Raw genomic sequence first — 24,414 nt, 5'->3', positions numbered from 1 at the left:
TCAAGGCCTTGAGCACCATCTCCTGGTCATTCATGGATTTCGTGGCAGCTTAACCTCATTGCTTCTTCCGTGTCACCATCCTTCAAAGCTTGAGGGGACAAACCGTACGTGGGAGCCCTTCAGGAGTGGAACACTTCAGCTGAGGGTCACCCACCCACCCACTGCCACACACACAGAACGCCACGAGCTCTGCCAGCCTCTCTCCTGAGAGCTCTGCTGCTCTCTTCTTCCTTCCAAGTTTTAACAGGAACAAACTCTCACACTTGCACAGCCACGCTGGCACGCTCCTGTGCCACCGTGTCTGCCTGGTGGCACTGAGCAGCCGGCACAAGATGGTTCTGGAAGGCTCCAGTCTGTTCCCCTCCCGTGCTGCCGTGGCTCTGGGCAGCAGGGTACAGCAGGCAGTGCTCACAGTGTGCTCCCAGGCTCCAGGATCACTGCTCTGTGTGTGAATATCCCAGTGCCAGAGTTCAACCTTCTGGCACGAGGAAAAGGAAGATAAATGCTGCCAGTCCCCTCAGAGCCACAGGAACCCCGCATCTATCTAATTGCACTTCATAATGGATTCAGCAAGCCATTAATTATCAGATTATATTTTAGGAAGCTGCAGATAAAAAAGCTTTAGGAAATTTAGTCTTAAAGGAACTGGTGTGGACAATGAAGCTGTTGCATCACACCAGTACCAGAGAAGCAAACTTTACAGTAGGTACTGAGTGCATTTTACAGGGCAGTGCCCTGTGTGCCAGGGGAAGGTTCATGTGCAGGTGAACACTCCAACACCTTCATTAGTGCCACACCACAAGGGACACTGGCACACAGGCACATCCCCTTCCCTTTTTTCAGCATGTCCCAGAGGAATTAGAGGGTGGTGGCAGATCTCAGGGCTGTTTGCTTGCAGACAGGATGGATATGCCCAGACCTGCCTGGGACCCTCCTTCCTAACAGACCCACAGCAAAAACGTGGATGGGATCAGACCAGTGTGGCACAAGGTGCCATCCAAACAGTGCTGAAGTCATTTAGCACAACTAAGGAAGTCTCCACTGGAGAAGAGAGGCCCAAAAGTCAGCTCTTCAGTTCTGTGCTGGAAGAGTTCTCCACCTGCACAACAATATATACAGGCGAGAGCAGAAGGAACAAAGCAGCCTCTACACCTTGCAGAAGATACCCCTGAGCATCTCACTGATACAGCCATAAAAACCTCCAACCTAAATTCTCAGGACAGCTTTTTTTGGTTTCCTGTATCCATAAGCCCAGCTTTGTTCTGTTACCTGTCCTCTGCTCTCTGGTCACAGCAGTGGAGGATCACACCTGATTCCCATCTTTTCCTCTGCTGCTTTATTTCTCATGTGTTCTACGAGCAGCTGACTGCAGGGAGACCTCAGGCAGTGAATGTCCATGAACCTCTCCTGTCCATGGCCATGCTGTGCTTGCTGCATGCCTGGGATTGCTTTCCCAAAGAAGCCCCAAATCTCCCAGGTGGAGCTGCACACTGAGGTCCTGAACAAGCCTAGTGGATACCAGGTGCCAGGCACAGGCACCCTCCCCTGTCCCTCACTTGGTTTCCTCACAAATCAGAGTGACTGTCATCAAACAAGTTCTCCTGTCACTGTCACCAGCTCAGAGCCAGTTTGGCTCACTTGAGATCTGGGCAATGTCACAAGTTTGGCATCATCAGAAAAGATTATGTGCTCTGCTGCTCCTTGCTCCAACGTCTGAGTCACCTGTGTGGGAGGAAGATGACCCAAGGATCAGACATGTACAGCACCATTTTCCCCTGGATCCCTTTGCTGCTCACATCTTTTCCAGCTCCAGCTCAGGTAATAACATTTAGCTTCACACCACAGGACTGAAATTACAACAGGCATGAGACTAATAGGAAACACCAAAACACACACACCAGTGATGCAAAAGAAGACAGGAGAGTAATTTAAATATTTCTCTCCACAAATTGCTATAATTTAGCTCCACAAGCAGTTGTAGACAGTAAACACTCTGTGATTATCCACTGGAGGAATGCCACCCCAGGGAATCTTGCACACTGGGCTCCCTCATCCAAGGAACTCTTACTGACTGATGGATGAGATATTGAAGAGGAAGAGGCTTCAAACCTAGCACTGGGCCTCCAACAAAACAGCTGCAGTGTCACGGGGTGTCATCGAGATGTTAACAACCCCTGAGCAACCTCCACACACACTGCCAATCCTCCTCCTCAGCTCCTGTAAGTCATGCCAAAAGCTACAAGGTCCATAAAGTCACCAGCAATATGTGGGTCTGGTAAGCACTGATGTCAGAGCTGAGCAGACTGGCCTCAAAATTAAGATATGGAAGTTCAGTGCTAAGATCTGTAGGATGCTGGTACCTGGCAATCCTCCCCTGGACACTTCATCCAGAACAGATGTTTTTGCCAAGTAAATTACATTTTCCAGGGCTTTTGTTTTTGAAGATGCTTCTTGCTTGATTTTGTCTCAACCTTGGCGTGAAGCCCTGCAAAGCCACTCCATGGCAGCAGCCTGCTCTCTTTGATATTGCTGCCAGAGAGGGGCAGCTGCCAGAGCAGTGACACTGGGTCCCCAGGCCCCTCTGCTACACACACCGAGGTGGCCAAGAGTTCAGGTGGGCTGGGCATTCACAGACATGTGAATTGTTGGCTCATCTGCTCCAGAGTCAGCAGGGCATCAGCCCTGGCACATCCCATGTGCACACAAAGGCAAAGGGAGTGGGACAAGTGCAGCATCAGAAGGTGACACAATCAATGGCAGATCAAAGCCATGAGCAGGTGGAAATGCCAGATGTGTTACCAAATGACACAGAGAGAGACACTTATACTCACTGACTCTGAGGAATCAAGCAGGAAAAGAACCACTTTATTTACATTTCATGACCATTTATTGGACAGTGAGGATAATACTTTCTGACCCTATAGGTCCTCTCAACAGTCCATTAGTTCTCTCTTCCTCCGAAGAGGAATGCAAAACATTTATTGTTTACAAGAACAGAGTGTGAGAAACTGCAAGAAATTATCTGTCAATAATCAGAAGGCTGAACACAAGGGCAACACAGCTGGATTGATGGCAGCTCTTGGTGGAGCTAGAACAGAGGACATAGATCTGAACTGGGAATGAATGTTGGATTTGCAGTGTAGGACTCTCTCAGCAGGCCACTGAGGCAAGGAATGGGAGTGGAGCATGTGCTGTCATCCTCCAAACCCTACAACTACAGCAGTCATCGAGTGTTGAATACAGGTAAAACCTTATAAAACAAGGGCCTTGTTGTCCTTGTAAAATCATGGCTCAGGCCTGCTACTTCAGCTAAGCAGAAAAGGATATGGGATATATACAATTCAGCTGAACTGTAGGTAGAAAAACAAGTTATATAACCATTATGTGCTCACTTCGTGGTTTATGGTAGCTGGTTGAATTATATTGCTTTAATGGAATGTAACTGATAATGGGCTGCTTTAAAAGGCCTTTATTTGCAATAAAGCAGCTCTCCTTTGCACCTGCCTGGGGACTCTGCATTGCTTGCTTTGTACAATTGAGATCCTTGGTTTCTTCTACTTGTGCAGTGCCCCCAGCCACCCCCACTGCCACCTTCCATCCCAGCAGCATTTCCTCACTGCTCAAGACCACAGGCAGCCCAAGGAGCACAGGGTTCAGAGAGTCACCTGTCCCCAGCACACGGGGGACAGGCTTTGCTGTCCCTGCCACACACGAAACCATGGCAAGGCTCAAAGTCATGACACTTGTGTTCATTCATAAAGAGGGATGACCCACATTTGCAGATAAAGTAATCAAACCTTCTATCCCTAGAAAAGCCCAACACATTAATAGCAACCTGCTCTTTAATGCCCCAGCAATCTGATGGCATTTCCACACTGCTTGTCAGCTAAGCAGCTCTGGCACCACGAGAAAATAGGAATGGATTGAGTCCTGGATTTTTTACTTGGATAAAAAACACATTGTGCATATCTCAGAGGACTCTGCAGTCCAAAGAATCTGGATATGCTGGGAAACAGATGAAAATGTATGTAAGCAAGCAGAATAAGCAAGTGACATTTACATCCTTTCCAGGAGAACACACACCTGCAATTACCTTCCTGACTCTCTGGTATCCTTGTGATTAAAGCACCAAATTCAGTTAAGCATTTTTCCTTCAAATGATGGATGCAAAGTTACAATTGGGCTCAGCTGGAAAGCCTCCCACAGCTCAGGGCAGGACTCACACGTGGTTATTGCTCTGCATTTGTTCTGCTGTTCACAAATTTCTATCTGCAAGTGTATTGTGCACAGCTTTGCCAAACTAGTACAGCATGTAACATTGTCCTACTGCTGCCAGACCCTCACAGGGGTATTTATCTGTAAAGTGCATATAGAGCAAGGCCAAATTAAAGCATTCTAAGAAAATTAACTCAGAAAATAGTCTGGGACTACAAACTGCACTGTCGTGGTCATTTCTGCCAAAGAGGAGCGTGCTCTGTCATGACATTTCCTCCCCATACCTAATCTGAATCTGCCTTCTGTCAGCTTAAGGCCATGTGCCCTGATCTTGTCACTGCATGTCCTTGCAAAAACTCCCTCTCCAGCCTTCCTGTAGGCCCTCATTTATATAAAATACCCAATAAAATATCCTGCACACTCTCACTTCAGCAAAGGGGCACTTCCAACTTTGGCTAGCATCCCCAACTTAATCAATGTCCCTTGATCTCAGTGCCCATTGAGACCTGTCTACCCTTTGACCCTCGAACCATGCCTGCTCTGAGAACATCCCATCATACTTCTTTCACTGCTTGCCTGAGCCCTGCCTCCCCCAAAGCCAAGCCTTCAGGTCCTCTCTCTGCTGGATGGCTCCCAAGATCAGCTTGCCATGCTGCAGGATGATCTCAGTGGTTGTGCTCTCACTGGTGGCCACTGAAGGTGAAAATGGAAAGCAAAGGTACTAAAAACACAAACCCAAGGAGAACCTGAAGCTGAGCTGTTAACAGGAGTGACTTCATGGCACAGAAAACAGCAAACTACTGCATTCAAGCTTTGGTTGTACTAACTGCAGCACTAACATCCAGCTTTGGTCCTTGCAGGCCTCCCCTTCTCACTGCTTGTCCAGCTTTGGGCAGGAAGATCAGGTTTTCCAAGGTATGTTGCTGAAAGAGGCAGTGACAACTTCAAAAGGCAAGGCATGGCTCTCCCAAAACTCAGGATTTGCTCTCTCCCTTGTTACAGAGATTCCAATTTCTGCAGAGAACAAGCATTCCTGCCTCATCTGAGGACAGGCACATGAAAATTGGCTGGATCCACCAGAGAGCAAAGGCACTGGTATTTCCAGGCAGAGCAGAGAGGGGATGGGGGAGCTCAGATGGAGGCACCTGGCTGCAGGTGAACCCCAGCTCTGGGCCCACAGGGGCAGCACACACAGCCAGGCTCTGCTGCACACACCACCAAACTGACCACTCCTCACAGCTGTGTGAGAGTTTGACAACATTTAGAGGTCTGTCAGTGTTTGATCCACTCCACCGAGGAGCTCTGAAATGCCCTGGCTCATGTCCCTCTCATGCCCATGTATGACTATCACACAAACCAACATTTTACACTCAGCTGGTCCAAGGTAATCACAAACTCAGTGGGCTGAGCTGCCCTTGATGAAAATGTTAAAGGCACACAAACCAGACTTGTGATTGCAGAGCAGCTGTAGCACTTTCTTCTCCCTCTTACACCAAAAAAATATAACTTTAACCTCATTCCTTTCTCCTAATTCTAAACTGAATCTGCTAAGTTTGCCTTGATGAATCAGAGAAATGATGACTCCAGAGTAAAACCTCAAACCTTTAAAGACACCCCAACATCAGGACATGATAGTGCTTATTCAGGATAATGAAGAGACTTGGGCAAAATCTACTGTGTCCCAAAAGTAATTTAAGATTGTACTTGTCACTTGATTACTTGATAAATAAAACTGGAAATTGGCAAATACATTAATCTGAAAAGGATGTTTTCACCATTTCAGTTACAAAGTTGAAGAAGATGCACAGTTATATTTCAGTGGGAGAAACCAAACCCAAAACCTGTGGTTCATCCCAGACATCCATGCACGATTTTTGTGCTTGTGTCTTTTACTCATTCTGATTCAGTACGAACCATAACAATCCATCATTCACACAGAGCTACCTGGGAGAAAAGCAGCAAGCACAGCTGGGGAAAAAAAGGTAAAGTCTCTGGGACCCAGAAAATGCACAGTGCCATGTAAGAAGAGAAAACTCTCTAGGATGGGAAGGAAGCAATGGCAGGCTGGGGGAATATTCAGTGGAAGATTCTGAGCTACTCTGAACAGCTCCCTGAACAAAGATTTCTTGGAGACATGAATCTGATCCCCAGCAAAGCCAAGGGAAATTCACAGATGCAATATTTTCCTTCTTCTCCCATTGGAATGTTTCTAATTTTATGACACAAAATTGAGTTGTTACAAATGCACTCAGCTGCTGTGCCACCATGTCAAGGTGATCTCGAGAATCAGCACATGCCCTGTGCCACAGAGCAGGACCTCCCATGGGACACCAAAGGTACCACCAGTTAATCCATCAGTTGCCAGCAGACTCACATCATCCCCTGTGGGAAATAGAAAAAGTATAGAACTCCCAGAAAGCAAATCTCAAGATGGAGAAATGCAAGAATGCTAAAGATGCAAGGACAAGAAACAATAGGGCTATAAGCTGTGTAGAGATAGGCCCCATCCTATTGTTTGTGTGTATATATATATATATATATATATATATATATATATATATATATATATATATATATATATGTAAATATAAGATTAAAAAAATCCCAAAACCAACAATCCCCCCCTCCCCTCTTCATTTTCATCATAAGAAATATTTATGCCCTGCTTGTTCAAGCTGCAATTTGAGGAAATTCAGTGCTGTGTTATTAAGGAATGCCCCTCCTTGGAATGGGTATTACCACGAGATAATTAAGCATGCTGGGAATCTGGTGTTTTGAGAAAGCAATCGTGCTTAACAAATGACAAAGCCAAGTGCCTGTCAGGAACGTTTGCTACAGAGGAAATTATCAGCATTATGAGCACAGTTTTGCTTTCTATTAAATCCTCATTTACATTTAACTGCACGTTAATTTAGTTTTAAATTTTATGTGACTTCAGAGTCTCTTGATCTGAATTGTTCAGGGTGTGCCTAAACCCACCTAAACTTGGAAGGTTGTCCCACCAGGCAAAAGATGGGGGCTCCTGAGTCCCTGAGCCATGGCAGGCAGGCAGCAAACAATAAAATCCCACCAAAACAAGCAGGAGGAGTGGCCTGGCCATCCAACAGAATGATGTGTAATGGGGACACTGAGTGTAGGATTCCCATCAGCACACTCTGCTCCACACAGGAGACCACGAGTCAATGGCCAACACAAGCAGAAATGCTACCTAGACCAAGGAAAGAAGCACAGCCCAAAAAAACTTTCACCATCTCCCTCAATCACAAGGAATTCCAAGTAAGACACTGTATTTAACATCAAGACATCTCCAGCTTAGGGGAATTTTTATATATTTTTTTTCAAAGGCAGTTCCTACCATACAGTAAAGTCACCAATGGAAGTTCAGTTTATTCATATCTTTATCAGCAGAGATCTTTGCTGTTTCCACCAAGTTGTCTGGCAGAAGCTGCAGTCCAGGGCAGGTTGCTTTCACAGCCCCCAGAAACTTCCACTTTCAGGGTGTTCTCTTCATCCACCTTCCTGAGCAGATTGTGCATAGCTTCCCTCTGAGAGCTGCCTTCACAGCAATCCAGAACTACCTGTAACAAAGAAACAGCCACAAAACTGTCAGTGACAGCTTCCTACAAACTCTTGGATCTGAACAGAGATCAGAAAAACAGGAACAGTATGCACTGGATCCCTACCCACTGCCTACACAATTTAACAGGAAAGGGTTGGAGGGTGGCACTTGCAGGAACACCCAGACATGACATGTCACCGTGAAAACAAAACCTGGTGGGTTCTTCCACCAAGTCCAGCCCTTGGAAGTGGCTGACAAGCAAAAACTACTTTTTAAAAGAAAACAAAAGTAGACTTAAAGGGAGTGTTCAAAACAATATTTCATGTAATATTTCAGCGAATACTTTTAAAACTGACAGTCTCATTTCTCTTGGCGCTGCAATTTTTCTGCTTGCCATCAAAAAATTGATGGCCAGAAGAAAATATTCTTATTATTTAAATAAGCTATTAACTGAATGATTATTTCTGTGACAAGGCCACGTGAAACATCTCTTTTGTGAGATGCAACCACAGCAGTTTGGAAAAGCTCTGGGATGCCAGTAAAATACCTCCAAGGCTCCTACAAGAGAGGCAAATACAGGCTGACCTCCTTTCCACCACCATCATCCTCCTGAGCAGAACCTCCACAGGGCACCAGGCCACTTCCCTGATGACAACAAACACTGCACAGTCCTCTCAATACAATTATTAAGATCTGTCCTAAAACTAGTTACATTTTTGCTCCCTTTCCCCTGGTTGGTAAGTTCTTCCACAGCTTCATTTCCCTGCTGATTCTTCTAATTTTCAGCTGAAATTTATTCATGGCCAGTGTACGTCTGTTTGTTCATGTGCCAACATTATCTTTTAGCTTAAAAAGCCTTTTAAACTCTCTGAGGTGTTTACTCTACACTTCCTCTCTGATTTCATTATAAGAGCATGATCATATTCCCTCTCAGTCTTCATTTCCCTTGTCTAAAGAAGGCAGCTCCTCTTATAAAACAGCTTCTACACTCCCCTGGACTTCCCACTGCAGATGTGTCAATATGAATTCACCTCTTTTGAACCAGACTGGAACAGAAATTTTGGATGAGGTCCTAACTCTTAGTTCTCATTACTGCACCCAATGCACACCCCTCACTTCATACCACCACATCAGTCAATTCTCACTACTCAGTTCTCCAGCCATGGAACTCATATAGAATCACAGAATCATTTAGGCTGGAAAAGCCCTCTAGGACCATCAGAATCACCCATCAACCAGCACCAGCACCCAGGTCCTCAGGTACCACATCCACACATCTTTTAAATCTCTCCAGGGATGCTGACTACACCACTGCCTTGCCAGTGTTTGATAACCTTCACAGTGAAGAAATTTTTCCTAATATCCAATGTAAACCTCTCCTGGCACAGCTTGAGGCTATTTCATCTTACCCTGTTATTTGTTACATGAGAGAAGAAACCAACTCCCACCTGGCTTGGACCTCCTTTCAGGGAGTTACAGGGAGTGACAAGGTCCCTCCTGAGCCTCTTTTTCTCCAGGCTGAGCTGCCCCAGCTCCCTCAGCCACTCCTTGTGCTCCTTCTCTGAACACTTGAGTTCTTTTGTCATGAGAGGCCCAAAACTGAACACAGTTCATTCTTGTTTCTCTTGCAGATCCTCCTGTGTGGACAAAAGATTTTGATTGTGCTCATCATCAAGCTTTGCTAAACATGCCTTAGTATTTTTGTGTCCATAATATCAGTGTTAAGTAAGTACCAAGAATCCCACTGGTGACCTTGCTCCAAGTTGTGAGTCTTGCCTTCAGCACAACCTGCAGTTGTCTCCCAAAAAAAATGCATCCTTTTTGGTATCACTGTTTCTCTTAGTTTAACAACATGCTCACATGAAATTCAAATGCTTTGCTCTAGACCTAGATCGAGGCAGGAAAAAAAACCATTTTTATCTCATCAAATAAAGAACCCAGGTCAAACAGAAGCGATTTAGTGAACACCTGAGGGCAGGACTGGACACAGCACTCCATGTGTCCCTCACCAGGGACAAGTGGAGGGGCAGGATGGCCTCCCTTGACCTGCTGGTCACAGCCTTCCCAATGCCCTCCAGGATCTCACTGGCCCTCCTGGCTGCAAGGACACACTGCCAGCTCATGGACAGCTTGTCACCTACCAAGATTCCCAGGGCCTCTTCAGCAGAGCTGCTCTCCAGTAATTCAGCCCCCAAGCTCTTCTGGTACTGGGGATTATCCCTCCCCAGGGGCAGGACCCTCCACTTGCCCTTACTGAACCTCATTTGTTTTCTCTTCACCCAGTTCTCCAGCCTATCAAAGTCCTGCTGAATGGCAGCTCAGCCTTCAGGTTTATCAGTCACTCCCTCCAGTTCTGTATCATCACCAAACCTGCTCAGGGCCCTTCTATCCCTTCATCCAGGGTATTGATAAATAAGTTGAATAAGTATTGAGCCCTGGGGAATGCCACTGACTACAGGCCCCCAGCTGGATTCTATTCCACTGTACACAACCCTCTGCCATTCAGCCAGTTCTTGATCCATCTCATTGTCCATTTATCTGGCCCACATTTCCTGAGCATACCTACGAGCACGCTGTGGGAGACAGAATTGATGAAATTGAGGCAGACACCATCCACTGCTCTGCCCTCATCAACCCACCCTGCCATGCCATCACAGAAGGCTTTCACATTGGTCCTAATTGATTGTTGAGAGATGTCATTTGAGTTGTGATTTTCCTTCAGATGCAGGAAATTTCTGTTTCTGTGTTTCTCCTGGATCAGGCTCCAGGCTAAGCCATGAATTTCCAGATCATCTCTTCTCCTTATTCTTTTTCTTGGTCAGACAGTATCTGCTGTGATGCCCAGCAGCCTGGTATGCCACAAGTCTCTCCATAGCTCTACGGTTTGTTTGCCTGTCAGACATTTCAGCCGTTCCCTGAATGTCCTAAAGCTCTTCCTCAAGTTATTCACTCACTCAGGTCTGTAACCTCTCACATAAGATCTTCTCTCTCATTCAGGATGCAAACTTCAGACAGTTCCCCTACCTTTAGCATAAAAGAAACTAATCCAACAGCTCCTCCTGCACTCTAATGAGCACCTGAACGCCTTAATTAGTTTCTCTCATTTCTAAAGATCTGTCCTTTTATAGCCCAAACTGTTAGTGAACCTGCTGATGTGTTCTCCCCTTCAATTCACACCGACCTGCTTCTAGATCCATTAGTCTGAAGTCCTCCTCGGAGAAAACACAAAAAGAGGCACAAGAGCAGCATCCTTTGGAGAGCTCCTGCTGTAACCCACCACTGCTCCCAGGCAGAAATGTCCCTGGCAGTGGGAGATGCAGTGGTGACATTTTAAGACTTATTTTGACACCACCAGGTGAGGCAATTAGAAAACATCCCCCAATTCCACTTGCAGTGGATTTTTCCATCCCCAGTGTACCCAGTTAAGATTCCTGCAGTGGCCAATAACCTGTTTGTACCATCCCTGATACCTGTCTGAGCTCTGAAGCAGCTTGGTTTGAGCATCAAGGTCTGCAGGCACTGGAGTCAAAGGGGAGAGAAACAAAGCTCAGAATACCCAGGTGCCTTCTAGAAGAGAGCCTGAACAGAAGGAAAGGGCTGATGTTTCTACTGCCTACTCTGATTTTCTGTGTCACTCTGAGCTCTGCAAAAACCTAAGCAGTGTGGGGTATCATGCAGGAGAAGTTGCCCACTCTTCCTCTGTATCCACTTTATTTCTCTTAAGTGATGACCTGTATCCAAATCCTCCACTCCTTCCCAATTACAGAAACACCAAAAAAGCCACAGAAGTTAAGCAGTGAAAGGAGAGAAAGGCTAGATTCAAAAGTTACCCAGAAAAACCAGAGATTTACAAAGACATTTCATGAAACATCATGTCCTGGTTTTCCAGCAAAGAAAATCAAACTTGCTCCATTGCATAGCTTGGACCAGGCACAGAAAGAACCTAGCTGCCAAGAAAAAAGGCTGTTCCATGAGAAACTTGTGCTTGTCTTGCTGAATAACTGTGTAGCTGAGGCAGTGACAGTGAGAAGAAAAAAGAAAGCCTCATCCTTATGAACCTTTGGAGAACTAGATCACATCCCTGCCAGCTCAGAGCTCCAGTGCAACACTGGATGAACCAGGTAAGATGAAACCTTCAGAGGTGGCTCCTAATTCCATGTTTGTTTTCCCAGTCCTACACCTGAGACACCAGAGATCCCACCTGCACACATGTCATGGGTCCATCATTTTAATCAGTTTAACTTCTAGAATAATTAAACACTTTCCTACTTGTCTTGGGGGGAGGGAGTGGAATTAAACAAATAAACCTCCCCAAGGTCAGTCTACACTTGGTAATTTCTCTCTTGTTTTCCTGTGCCACAGCAGGACAGCTCTGCCCACAGCCTCACTGGAGTGCTCCCCAAATGGATCTGTCATTTGAGGGAAACTGTGGGCTGAAACAAGAGCACAAAGGGATCCCATAGAGAGGAGTAGGATTTCATATTCGGAGCAGGGTTTGGAGGCTCTGTAACAAACAGAGCACACAGTGACTGGTGAGGATGAAAAGAAATTCTGTTCCTCCACCAAACAAGGCAGGAGCTCTGCAGTACATAATGATGCAGTTACAGGCTGTATCTGTGCCCAAAGAGCAGAATTATGATGGCAGAATGGTTTTGGTTTATTATTGAGGGGTTGTGTTTGTTTTTTTCAATGTGAAGGGAGATAAAAAATTGCTGAGTTTTAACCACCTAATTCTATGAAGACAAAGAGAAGAGAGCAGGGAAGAGGTGAAGCCTTTAAAAGAAAGGCTGCACTGCAATATGAACAGGCATATATGAAAATCCTCATCTCCCCACTGCTGATGGAGCTTCAGCTTCAAGCCCCCCACACGGGTCTCTGCTGACACCCACAATGTCCCCAGCAGATGCCAAGTCCTTTGCTGTGCTCATACTTTGCTCTCTCCTCTCACATCTCCATTCCAGGCTCAGCTGTGCTTTCAGAGGCAAACATTCATCAGTCACCAGTCACACCTCAGTCACACCAGTCATACCCCAGCCCATGAGGACAGGATAGATGTCTCTGCCAGCAATAATTTTTAGGTGCCCTATTCCAATCTGTGTCTGTTCTCAGGGATTCTCCATGCTGGATGTGGTGAGGGACCATGAGACCTTAATTGAGGGGCTTATGAGCTGGGCAGAAGTTCTCAGCCCACCTGTTGTGGTCCTGGTCAGGCTTATTGAGGCAGAAAACAGAGATCATTCATGCCACTGAGCACAACTTTCCATTCACTATAATCCTGTGTCAGGGGAGCTTAATGATGTGACAAACTAGGACAGGAGGTCAAGCTGTGTCCTGATCACAGCATGTGAGGGCACCCTGTAAGTTCCAGCTGCACAGGGTACAGCCAGCTCCCCTCAACGACAAAGGAAAGCAGGTTATAAACTGCATTCTGTCCTTTATTACTTCTGCAAATCAGCATACAGAGTGCAGTTGATTACAGAAAAGAAAAGACACAGTCCTCCCCACCAACTGCTGCCTGCAACACATAAAAAATAAACCCAAATTATTTAGTGGATGTGCTAGTCTTGCAGGCAACTGTGTGGTAAGAGTTGCAGAAACGACATAAAGCTGGGAGACAGCTGAAAGGGAAGCTGATGACCAGGAACTGAGAAGCAAGTAACAGAGAGGTATTAGTGGTTCTGCTCAAGCTCCCCTATAGAGCCTTGTCCTTGTTCCCAAAAAGGCTTTTTCAGGGTATGAGGAGTACCAGGCTCCTCCTCTGGCCCAGGCTCCCCTTGCAGGGATAGTCTGACACTGACCCTGTTCTCCAGTTGCCTTCACTGCTCAGTTTTCACTATTCCCACAGTTCAGCACAGAAGGACCTGAGACCACACACATGTGCACGTGGGCCTTGCCCATCACCTGGTAAACCATGTGTAGGATGCTACCTTGAAGACACACACACACCCCCCCCCCCACCCTGGCCACTCATTTTGCCTATTTCAGATTTTCCTCACTTCTCTGAGGCAGAGAGGAATCCCTCTTCTCCTGCCCCCAAAGCTCTGGGATGGGGCTCAGCTGTGGCACGTTCTGCATCAGCTCCTCCCTGCAGCACAGCAAGGCCAGCGTCTCTTCCTCGGCTGTGCTCTCTGGGGGGAAAAAGATTCAGAAACACAAGAGAAGAAGTAAGTCAGTCTGAAGAAACTGACAGGTTCCTGAAGTGAGGGAGACTCTCTGAAAGATCTAAGTGAATAGCAAAGCTCATCCCAAGCACAAGCAGCAGAGGAAAATCACTTTACTATTCTCTTTAAACTCTGTGAAAGGAAAATGTCTCATTTATCTAACAGAGCACAAAGCCATAAAGCAAGCTGGAGGTTAACACCAGGTTGGAGAGGCCACTGTTTTGTGTCAAACTCAAGTAAAAAAGAAGTTTTCAATCCCAAGCCTCAGCTGTGCTCATGCTGACTGCCAGCCATTGATCCAGCCCTCCAGGCAGCAGTGGGGAGAGCCCTGCACAGCTACACCTCCTGCTACAGGCAGAAATGCTCCAGGATCTCGGCCAGCACGTGATAAACCTCCCACATCTGGATACGGGGTTTCTCTGAAAGGTTTCCCACTCACTTTGTCAGAGGTTGCACCCAATTTCCTACCTGGTGTGTGCCCTGTTCCCTCCCCAGCAAAGCTGCTCTCAGCTCTGGATTTGTGACTTGAAACAGCTTCAGAAAAGACACAAGGGTCTGAGTGTCCAGGGATGAGTGTCCCAAGTGTCACTATCCTGGGTGTGAGCATCCTTCACTTGGCCCAGCAGCTTCTTGAATGTTGACTGTTCCTCTGCCTTGGCCAGACAGGCAGCCAGAGCCTACAGAACAGAAATGCAGGAAGGTTTAGAGAACAGAGTCAACTGCCCTATACAGACACACACAACAAGCAGATCCTGGAGTTTAGCTCAGTGGACAAAAAATTAAACAGAACAAAAAAAAATAACCACACAGACACACACACACCACTGAACCCAAGCTCTGGCCTGTGGCCACCCATCCTGGAAAGAAGGGCAACAAGCCCTGCTGCCAGCCCTTATCCATACAGCAAATCCCACAAACTGGAGCTGGTTCCAGCACCAAACATTTCTGCATGTCCAAATAGCCAAAGACCACTAAGTGTAAAAGACCTGAAAAAAAGTGAATCTAACACTGCTACTTTGGAAGGCAAAGCTAAGGCAAGAGATACTGAACCTCACTGCACAACAAGGAGGGATCACTTGCACAGAAAGCAGAGAGCATTTTAAGTGGAACTTTCAGGAACTTCCATTCTCAATTGCAATGGAATTCTGTCTCCTAGAGAAAACTCTGGGGAGGAGGCACGCAAACTCTGAGTGCTGTGGGCTCTCAGCACACCTGGCAATCAAACCCAGAGGTCCAAAATCTACTTCAGTGACCTGAAACAGCAACCAGAGGCAGATGTGCCCGTACAGTTATGGAAATAAAAGGCAAAGGAATAAGCTGGAACTCTTACTCCCATTTCCCCAGAGTCTTTTAATGCTGTAAACACTGCCCCTGAAGACATATGCTCCCAGCTCTCCAGGAGAGATGCCAGCCTTTCAGAGCAGGCAGCCTTTACTGGAGACTCCAAGGATTCGATAAAGGTACCTTTGAAGTGGGAAGTTCAGCTGGGCTCCAGGGAGAACGGCCATTTTCTGCTGTCATTGTCATTTTTATTCCAATGATAAAAAGCCAGTGTGCGACTGCTTGGGGCTGCACCAGGGGCTGGTGGACTGCCTTTTCCTGGCAGGTATAAATGCTCACACATTATAGGGGAGTGTGGCAGTGCCATGTCCAATTGCAGAGGGGAAAGTGCATCAGTCCCAGCTCTTTCCACTCACAGCAGTTTGCTTGCTGAACAGAGTGTGTGGACATGAAGGGCTCTGGTGTAAAGAAAACACAGATGTGCTGAAGAACAAATGTAAAGGTAATTTTTAATGCAAACATTAATTTGTACTGAGACTTGATAACCAGATCATGTTTGTTCTCAGGGTTTACATGCCTGGCCCCTTCCAGATCAAAATGAGCATATAAAACACAAAGTACCTCCACTCTCACCACCCTAAAGGTGCTCAGATCCTGCCAAAACTATGTTTGCACGAATATGGATGAAAATTTTCATTAAAATCAGCACAGCATTCCTACCCAGAGCCCCAGGTAACATCCCTTCACCAGTGCATGGATTTGGTTAATAGAAATGAGTTTTCAGTAACTGAAATATTCTGCTATTTATAGGCTCTTTATAGAAGACGTTTCCTTGGACATGTTGCTCAGTGGGAACAACAGCCTTTTTTTTAGCATTGTTGTGAAAGAGCACACAGTACATTTCAGACTTACTTCGAAGCACTGACAATTCCCAAAGATCCTGATAAATACTGACAAACAGCAGGAATCCCAGCTTCCACTTAGTCATAATGTGCCCCCACATCACAGCCTGATCCACCAGACTTTCAGAAACTGTGTGGGACACTGCAAAGCCCTTCATGGCCAAGTTGGCACAAAGTAGCACATCTCCAGCTTCCACATGGGAGGAAGAGACTGCCTCTCTGCACCAGGAAACTGCATCACCAAGACCTGGCTTAAAGCATGGTCAGAGCTGTGCCACCAAACAGATTCCATGGCACCCCAGAGGTTTGGTCCCAGTTGAGGATATCAGTTCTGGTGGCCAAAACACTCCCACCTCAGCAGAATGGAACACGTCACACACCATGGAACAGCTTTCCCAGTTCATCTCAAACATCCCCATGTCCACAGCACCCCATGGCAAGCTCTGAACAGGAACCTCTGCTGGTTAAGGATCCAGGAGGTAAAAGTGTCCTGTCTCCATAGCATCTCCACATCCCATGTTTCTCCAGAGAACACCTCAACTCTATGTACAAATAATGCACATCCCCCTGAGCAATGTGCAGTGACCCATAACTGACACTATAGAGGATCTGAGGAGAGAGGGAGGGCACGCAGCACGGTCATTAACCCAGCTGGTCATTAACTCTTCTCTGCAGGTGGGTGAGCACAGTTATGGCTTTTCCTGCCTTATCCATGCTCCTGCTCCCACCATGAGAGCACATCCCAGCAAAAAGCCACTTTATTGACTATTTCTGAGTGATCTCCTTCAAGCATCAGCTTTAGAGTGAATGCAGGCATCCAGAGGGTGGTGGGTAGGGATCTGCAAGAGATAGATCGGGAAGCACCTGCTCAGGGTGGCAGAAAAAGCTGAGTCCCTTCAGAGCTCAGGGACACTCAGGTACACTGCAGGAGGCTGAGCACTGTGGGGAAACTTCCACAGCCACAATCATCAGTCCTCTGTAAATGCACACTGCTTTGGGTTTTGATGTACAGAAGTTGAAGAAAACATAAAAAAAGCTTTTGGAAACCTGCATGGTTAGGGGCTGTTTCACTGCTGGCTCTTTTGTGGCTCTGTGGTTATCCAACCTTTGGAAGCTGAGCAGTGCTGCTCCATAGGCTGCTGCTGCTCACAGGATCAGGGATAACCCTGGATAAGCCCAGGACTGGCTCCACACACCTGACCCTCACAGAAGCTCCTTGGCTGAAACCCCACCATTAAGCCAATCAACCATCAATCAACTATTGTACTGTGCATACAATAATCAGAGAAAAATTATGTTCGTGTTTTTCCTTCAGAAACCTAAAGGGATTTTTTTTCAAGCCCACATTGTACATGACTCATGAGGGAGACCCCAGAAGGCTCTGTGGAAAACACTGCCCCCCTGCTTGATCCACACAACAAGAACAAAAGCTCAGCCCAAACTTCTACAAAAATACACCAGAACAGAGGGAAAAAAGTTCTCTAGCTCTGTCACAAAAAAATCCTGCCAAACCCTCACAGGCTCTCTCTCCTAATCAGGATGCAGAAGATAACAGGAAACTTCTTTCTTCTGCCTCATCCAGAAATCCCTGCAGCTGCAAATGAAGGGCGACAATGACTGGACAGGCCCACAGGCAATGGAAATGATCCACAAACACAGTGACATTCATTCTACGTGGGAGAATCAATGCTCCCCCACTTCATCTGAACCTGGTAGTAGAGGGAACAAATGAGCTGTGCAATAATTTGAATTGAGTTTCTCTAAGAGAGCACAGGAAGATAAGACTTGACATTGGCAAAGCTCTTCTACGCTTCCCTAAATTACTGCAATTTCAGTCTTGTTCTCGTTTCCAAGCAGGTTTCATCCAAGCCAAAACCAAATTAGATAGGAATAGTTTATGTGAAATATACAGAGAAACTATAAAACAGAAACAACTCCGAAAATCACATCTCCCTAAACTGAAAAGCAATTCATCTGCATTTTTCAGTATGGGGAACAGAACAGAACATCAAACTCAGAAGCAAGAGTTCTCACAAAACCCAGCCCTGCACCACAAACCTTGTTGGGGAAAAGCCCCACAATCAAATGAGGCTCCACTGGAGGTAGGAGTAAATCGGTAGGAACAGTAGAGGGGAGCAGACTGGAGTGCTGCACAGAACAAGATACCCTGCAGGGATGAGTTCACCAGCAAAGGAAAAGAAATAGAGAGGCATCCACGGCCAAATTCCACTGAAACCACAGGAGCCTGAGCACCAGGACAGCCTTGGTGCCAACTGGTAGGCTGGCAAAATTCCCCTAAACTCCTATGCTGCCCAGGCTGACCGAAACAACCGGTGCTTTCCTAGAGAGATCAGCTGCTTCCAAAAGGCTCGAGAGAGAATATCCCGAGGAATGGGACATCCCCTCTGCAGCAGGGCAAGCACACCCAGCAAGAATGCTTTCTACAAAGAAACAGCGTCTCACCGGCTTCCAGACACACTTCTACCTGCCCCGAGGCACTCGAGACTTCAAATGACTAGCAAAAGAATACAAAGAAAGGGAGGGGGGGGGAAAATGAGAGAGAAAAAATCTATTGACATCTACCACTGGCACAACCTTAGCCTGAGTTACACATCCCAGTTCGGCTCTTTGGAGCTGAACTTGCACTTCAAGCATGACTTTAAAAATACACTGCTGTGTTTCCCCCCACCCCCAAAGGAAACACCAGGATCTTGTGGGGAAAAGCTGCTCTGTGTGCTGGAAACAGACTCAGTGCTGAGGTCCACGGGTCCTGCTGGTCCCAGAGGGGAGCTCAGACAGGGGCAGATCTGGCTGAGCCCTTGCTTATAACAGGCTGCAGCCTGTTCTCCCACTGCCCTGGGGCTGACACTTTTCATGCTTGTCACAGTTGAAAAGTGATTTTTCAGGAAGGCTTAAAGAAAATCCATTTCTCATTTATTCAGCATTTATTTATAGCTGCAGAAAAATTGTCCAGCTACCGCTTTGCAGTCAGACACTCAAACTGGCTCTGAGCTCCACAACCTCTCCCTTGGCTCCTGCTGTAACAGCTCACTTGGGAGCACAAAAAGCCAGGAATGGATCTGTGAACCTTCCCTACTGGGTCTGAAGTGCTGAAGGAACACAAAACAGCAGCAAAGCAATAGCAAACGGGGCTGTTGAGCAGTGCAGAAGCTGCAGCTCACCTGCCTGGGCATTCTGCTGGCACAGCTCTGCCCTGCCACCAGCAGTCAGGGGAGGCAGGAGTAGGGACAGGACCTGCTGGCACGAGAACATGGAGCTGCCAAATCCCTTCTGGCATCCACACTGCACAGCACCCACCCCAGCTCGGCTCCATTTGTAAAAGTGCACAACAGGTAAAACCCTAAACCTGACATATTTATCTGATCATGGTGAAAAACAAACATACAAAAATCTAATCCTTCTCTGAGCAGGGCACTCAGAGGTGCTTGTCTGCCCAGCCAGGCTTTTGCTTGCTACTGCAAATATGAATTAGGACCCACATGTCTCTCTTAAAGCCCCCAATATGTTATATTTCACATCAGGAGAACCAGTTGCTAAGGGAACACGAGCTTCCCCCCATGACCATTTAAAGGCTCAGCAGGAAACAATCCTGCATTCCCCAACTCAAGGGACTTCTCCTCTCTGATGCCACAGGTTTGGGGGTTTTTCTATAAAAATGTAGTCTTGGGCTTTTTTAAGCAGAATTCCAAAATGTACCATGTCCTGTGATCACACTGCTACTGGAGGGACTTGGATCCAAAGAGCTTCCAGCCAGCAACTACATGGGAAGCTAGAGAGCATGGCAGCCCCCTGCCTAGGGGACAGCACAGCTCAGCTTCCAAAGCCTGAATAACCAGGGAGCCTCTGAAGAGCCAGCAGTGAAACAGTAATACCTTTTCCCCTTCAGAAAGGCATGCAGGGCAGTTCATGTGGCTTGGTATGAAAAATGCTCCACCAGAAATTGCTGGGTTGAGGACAGCAAGCACAGTCCCATCCTTGCTCTGCACTAGCCACAGCTTTAGTGCAGACCCTGGCACTGCACAGCAGTGTGCAGCCAGCTCAACTGCCCACGAAGACTCACCACAATCATTCACAAGCTCTGTGTCGTCCTGCTCCAGTGTCACACCAGTGCAGTGAACATTCTGTTTCTGTGCTGCTCTCGAGCTGGGACAATGGGTGGCATCTGGCTACCACAGCTCAGAGCCCAGAGAACCATTCAGCATACACCCAGCAGCACCCAGAAAACAGGAAAACAGGACTCGAGCATCGTTTACCAACTCCAACTGCTCTTAAAGGAGCACCTTGGCAGGAGAAGCACCATGGGGCAGCACCCAGCTCCCCCTGCCACTCCTGTCCCACTCCTCCCTCAGCAGCTCTGCCCTACAGAGAGCAGCAGATGCTTCACAGCAAGGCAGTGCCCAAGGGCTCGGGAAATCTATTCTGGGATCTCATATGTCAGTCGTTTACAAGTCCAAACAATTCCTGAAGCAAATGCAATAAACAGGAGGAGAGAAATCTGTGCTGGAGCTCTCCTACAGCACGAGGATGTCTTCAGGGCAGGACAGACTTCTTTACCTGCATGCCTGAGCAACTTGCACTTACAGATGCTTCTCTCTAGGGTGTTGCACATGTTGCCCATCAAACAACCAGGCACCACTTTCTCATGAAACAATTTTCTAAACAAGGCACAAACTATTACAGCCCTTAGCAGGGTGAAGAAAAAACTTGCATGATTTATGGAAGTAAACACACCTACCTCCTTTTGACAGACATCAATTTCTCTGCACTCTTCAAGTCTTTTCAGCACAGCCTGGGCATCAGAAAGAGCCTTAGAGAAAACACTTTCATATTAAACAAAGAAATCCAGTTTACAGCTTTTGCTCTCTGCTGCTGTGTGAGAGAAACAAGATGAGTTATTTGCTAATTGAATGGATTCACAGGAAGCATGATGTGATTGAAAGGCATCAGTTTGTAACTAGCACATTGGCTATAATAGGAAAACTGTGACTTATAAATCTCTTCTGAAGACATCACACAGCCTGGAGGGAAAACCAACAGTTTATTTAACACCAGTTATAAATGGAACATTTATTTTAAACCCAGTACAGCCTCTGTTTTCCTTCCATGCTGAACAGGAGTTTAAAGGATAAAGTAGTATTAGCAAGCAACTCTGTTCACTTGCTGTTACACAGATTGTCTAATCAGCCCCATGTCCTGCAGTAACACGGATCCCACTGCATGGCAATCACATGCCTGGGCAGTAAAAGTTTTGCTCACTACAGCTCTGGCAAAGCAATGAGCAATGAAGCAACTACAAAAGCCAGAAAAAAATCACTGCAGAACAGGGGGATATGTTGCTGTTGCTCCCAATCCAGGGCAAACTAAAAAGATTAAACACAGAGTAAAAATACCACAAAACAGGCAGATGTGAGCCAACATGTTGCAAATAAGAGTCAATGCTGTGCCCAGACCCGTGAGGTCTCACCCAAATCCCTCAATCACCCTTTCCCCTCTGGAGGCTCAGCAAGCTCCTCTTCTATCCAGTCACTCCACTCAGCATGGGCAGGCTGGTCAGGGCCAGAACTGAATCCTCCTGGAAGGACCTGGAGTCACTCAACATCATGTCCTGGTAAACCCAGGTATGAGTCACAGGCCAGGAGGAGAAACACCTGCTTCCATTTCTCCTTCTACAGGGCCAGGTAAAGGAGAAACTCTCTGAGTGAGGATGATAAATGTTTTTTCTTCATCAAGTCTTCCAGACTGGGGCAGGTAATTAGCTTCAGCTTGGTTTCCAGATGAATCTGCTTCCTGGCTGGAGACTCTTCTCACTACCTGGTCCTGAGCAGAACAACTTATGAGATCCCTGAGGAGGTTTTTGCAAGTAATAGCCACATCAAACATCTGCAGACAATCTGCCACGGAGATAACTGGTGAAATTGTGTTTCCCCACTGGGAGTTTGCCACTGTACCTCATCTCAAGTAAGAGTGCAAACTCCTCAGGTGTTAGCACAGAAGCATTGATGGGAGATGGTATCTGTGCTGTCCAACAGGGATTTAAACAGCAGGCTGGCATAAGCCAAAACCACCTTGTGTGCTCTCAAATGCACATTCCCAATGAAGATGGTGCAGTCACAGAAGTGCTGCTCCTTGCAGAAAGTGCACAACTGGGGCAGCAGCTGCCAGCCATAACTGGGAAGCTCCATGGCACCTACTGGCCTCCTCTCACCTTGGTGTCCACACTGCTTTCACAAAGCCCAGATAATGAAAAGGAAATGGATCCTGGTAGCATTTCTCTCTACAAGACAGAAAGAAAGAGTAAGAAAATGACTTTTCAGTTTACACATTTTAGTAGTTTACTATGTTCCAGTTCTTTGGTTACAGCAAGATTCTCATTCTGAACTCACACTCCTCAAATTCAGCACCTTACTCTGAGACCTGAAGAGTCTAGAGAGTATTCAAACCTAAATGAGTAGATACGGATTGAGTACTGAAAGTACAGGAGCTATAAAAAGGGAGTAGAGCCTCCCTGCTGTGCCATACATCTCACAGAGGTGTGAGTGCCCATCAGACCAGGCACTGCAGTGCCAGCCAGGGGCTAAAGATGATGCTGAATTCAGCAGCTGGTTTCTGAAAGGGCAGGTGGGGAAGCAGGGCATGAAGACCTGTTCAGACCATCTACCAAACACAGAGGAGAATCTGAGGTGTTAGTTTGGGCCTAAAAAGCATTAAGTGATTTGGGACCAGTTAATTTTCCCCCCCAAATCACTGGTAAGATGAGCAAGGCCATGTGAACATTAGAGACAGGGGTCTGCTTGCAGCCCAGGGCCTTCAGCACCCTCTTCTCACCTCATCGACTTATTAGCCTTTTCCTCTAAAATGTAATTTTTTGGCAGAAGTCCATAACTCTAATCCCATCTAGCAGAACCTCCCTTTAACTTCCCCCCTCCCCATCCCATTACAGGAGGGAGAACAGATAGGACATCTGCTAACAGAATTCTTATCGGTGGAACACCTGGAGTTTTTATCTAAGATAGATAAGATAAAGATGTTATTGCTTGTCCACACCCTCGGATGCCTAACACTGGCGTGGGCCACAAAGAAGTACGAGCATTAGAGAAAGAGCACCTGGATAGACATGAATGACACGACCTTCAATGCTTAACACCTTGCACTCAGCTTCCTGCTCTCCTGTAGAGAAGAGGAGCTTTAACCAATGCACATACACCAGTTTAAGCCAATGGACATACACCAATCTCAAAGCTCTGCCTTGCATGAAATCAGGCTCAGAGCAACTCTCAGCTTGTACCAAATCACATCATAAGCAGATGCTGGATGCAGCCTGAGCTGGCATCTCACTTCTTCAAGGCACCAACCCCTCTGGAGCTCAGCTTTTGTGGGAAGCAGGACTTCCTGTCCCCAGCTGTCCTGTGTGACATTGCCTGTAATAGCTGTGGGAAGGCAGAAGAATAGAAGAGACATCACTTCATCCCAGAGCTACAGAAGACTGAACAACAGGTAGGTGGATCCCAGAAATGCAGAAGAGCTCTCCTGTGCAGCCAAGATCTCCCGCAGGCTTTTAAGATGAAGTGCTATGAAACTTGTTTTTCAAGCATCAGGAGAAGATCACAGATGGTTTTGACACCACCTCAAAGCAGAGGTGTTACGCTCCTCAGTGCTTCTGAAGCAAAAGCACAGGGTTGGTGGGTCCTTCTCTGGAAGGCAGAAAAGCCTGAGTGGGCTCACAGCCCACCCTCCTGTTCCCCAGAGCCAGAGCTTCTCCTGGCACATCACTACCAAAGGCTGGCTGATCTGCAGCTCATCTTTCTGAGTATCAGATCCACCCCCTCCCACATGCACAGGGCCAGCCACCTGCACTTGCAGTCGATCCAACAGGCAGGCTCCGCTCTCCTCCCACGCTATCTGAAATCACAAGGAAGCAAGCTGCCATCAGCAGAGCTGCTGCTGGTCATGGCAGTAGAGACAGACCCGATTCTTGTGCCAGACTCCATGTAATAGCACTTTTAGTCCACCCACTCCTTCCCTGCAGCTGAAGGACTTCCAGTATCTGAGTTGAAATTGGGTCTGCTGGTTAAATAATGATAGCTATTCCTACAAAAGGATAAGCAGGAAATATCCATGTCCTGGAAGAGACGTCTGCTCACTTTGCCATGAATAGCTCCTGCATGAAACCTTATTTCTTGCACCACAGCAAGCTGGAGGAAGCAGCAGCACCGTCTGCTCCCTCTATTCCTGGCAGGAATACAGAAGACGTATTTGCTCATGAGAGCTCAAAACA

The 24,414-nt window shown here is 46.8% G+C and overlaps 1 pseudogene; it reads right to left on the bottom strand.

Annotated features, from left to right (window-relative positions):
* Positions 1-26: 26 nt before the first annotated feature.
* ZBTB40 (zinc finger and BTB domain containing 40) lies at positions 27-22,352 on the bottom strand (annotated as a pseudogene).
* Between the last annotated feature and the right edge of the window lie 2,062 nt (positions 22,353-24,414).

The sequence above is a fragment of the Sturnus vulgaris genome, chromosome 25, assembly GCF_052056855.1.
Source record: "Sturnus vulgaris isolate bStuVul1 chromosome 25, bStuVul1.hap1, whole genome shotgun sequence".
NCBI classification, from domain to species: Eukaryota; Metazoa; Chordata; class Aves; order Passeriformes; family Sturnidae; genus Sturnus; species Sturnus vulgaris.
This window is presented reverse-complemented; position numbering and strand designations above follow the sequence as displayed.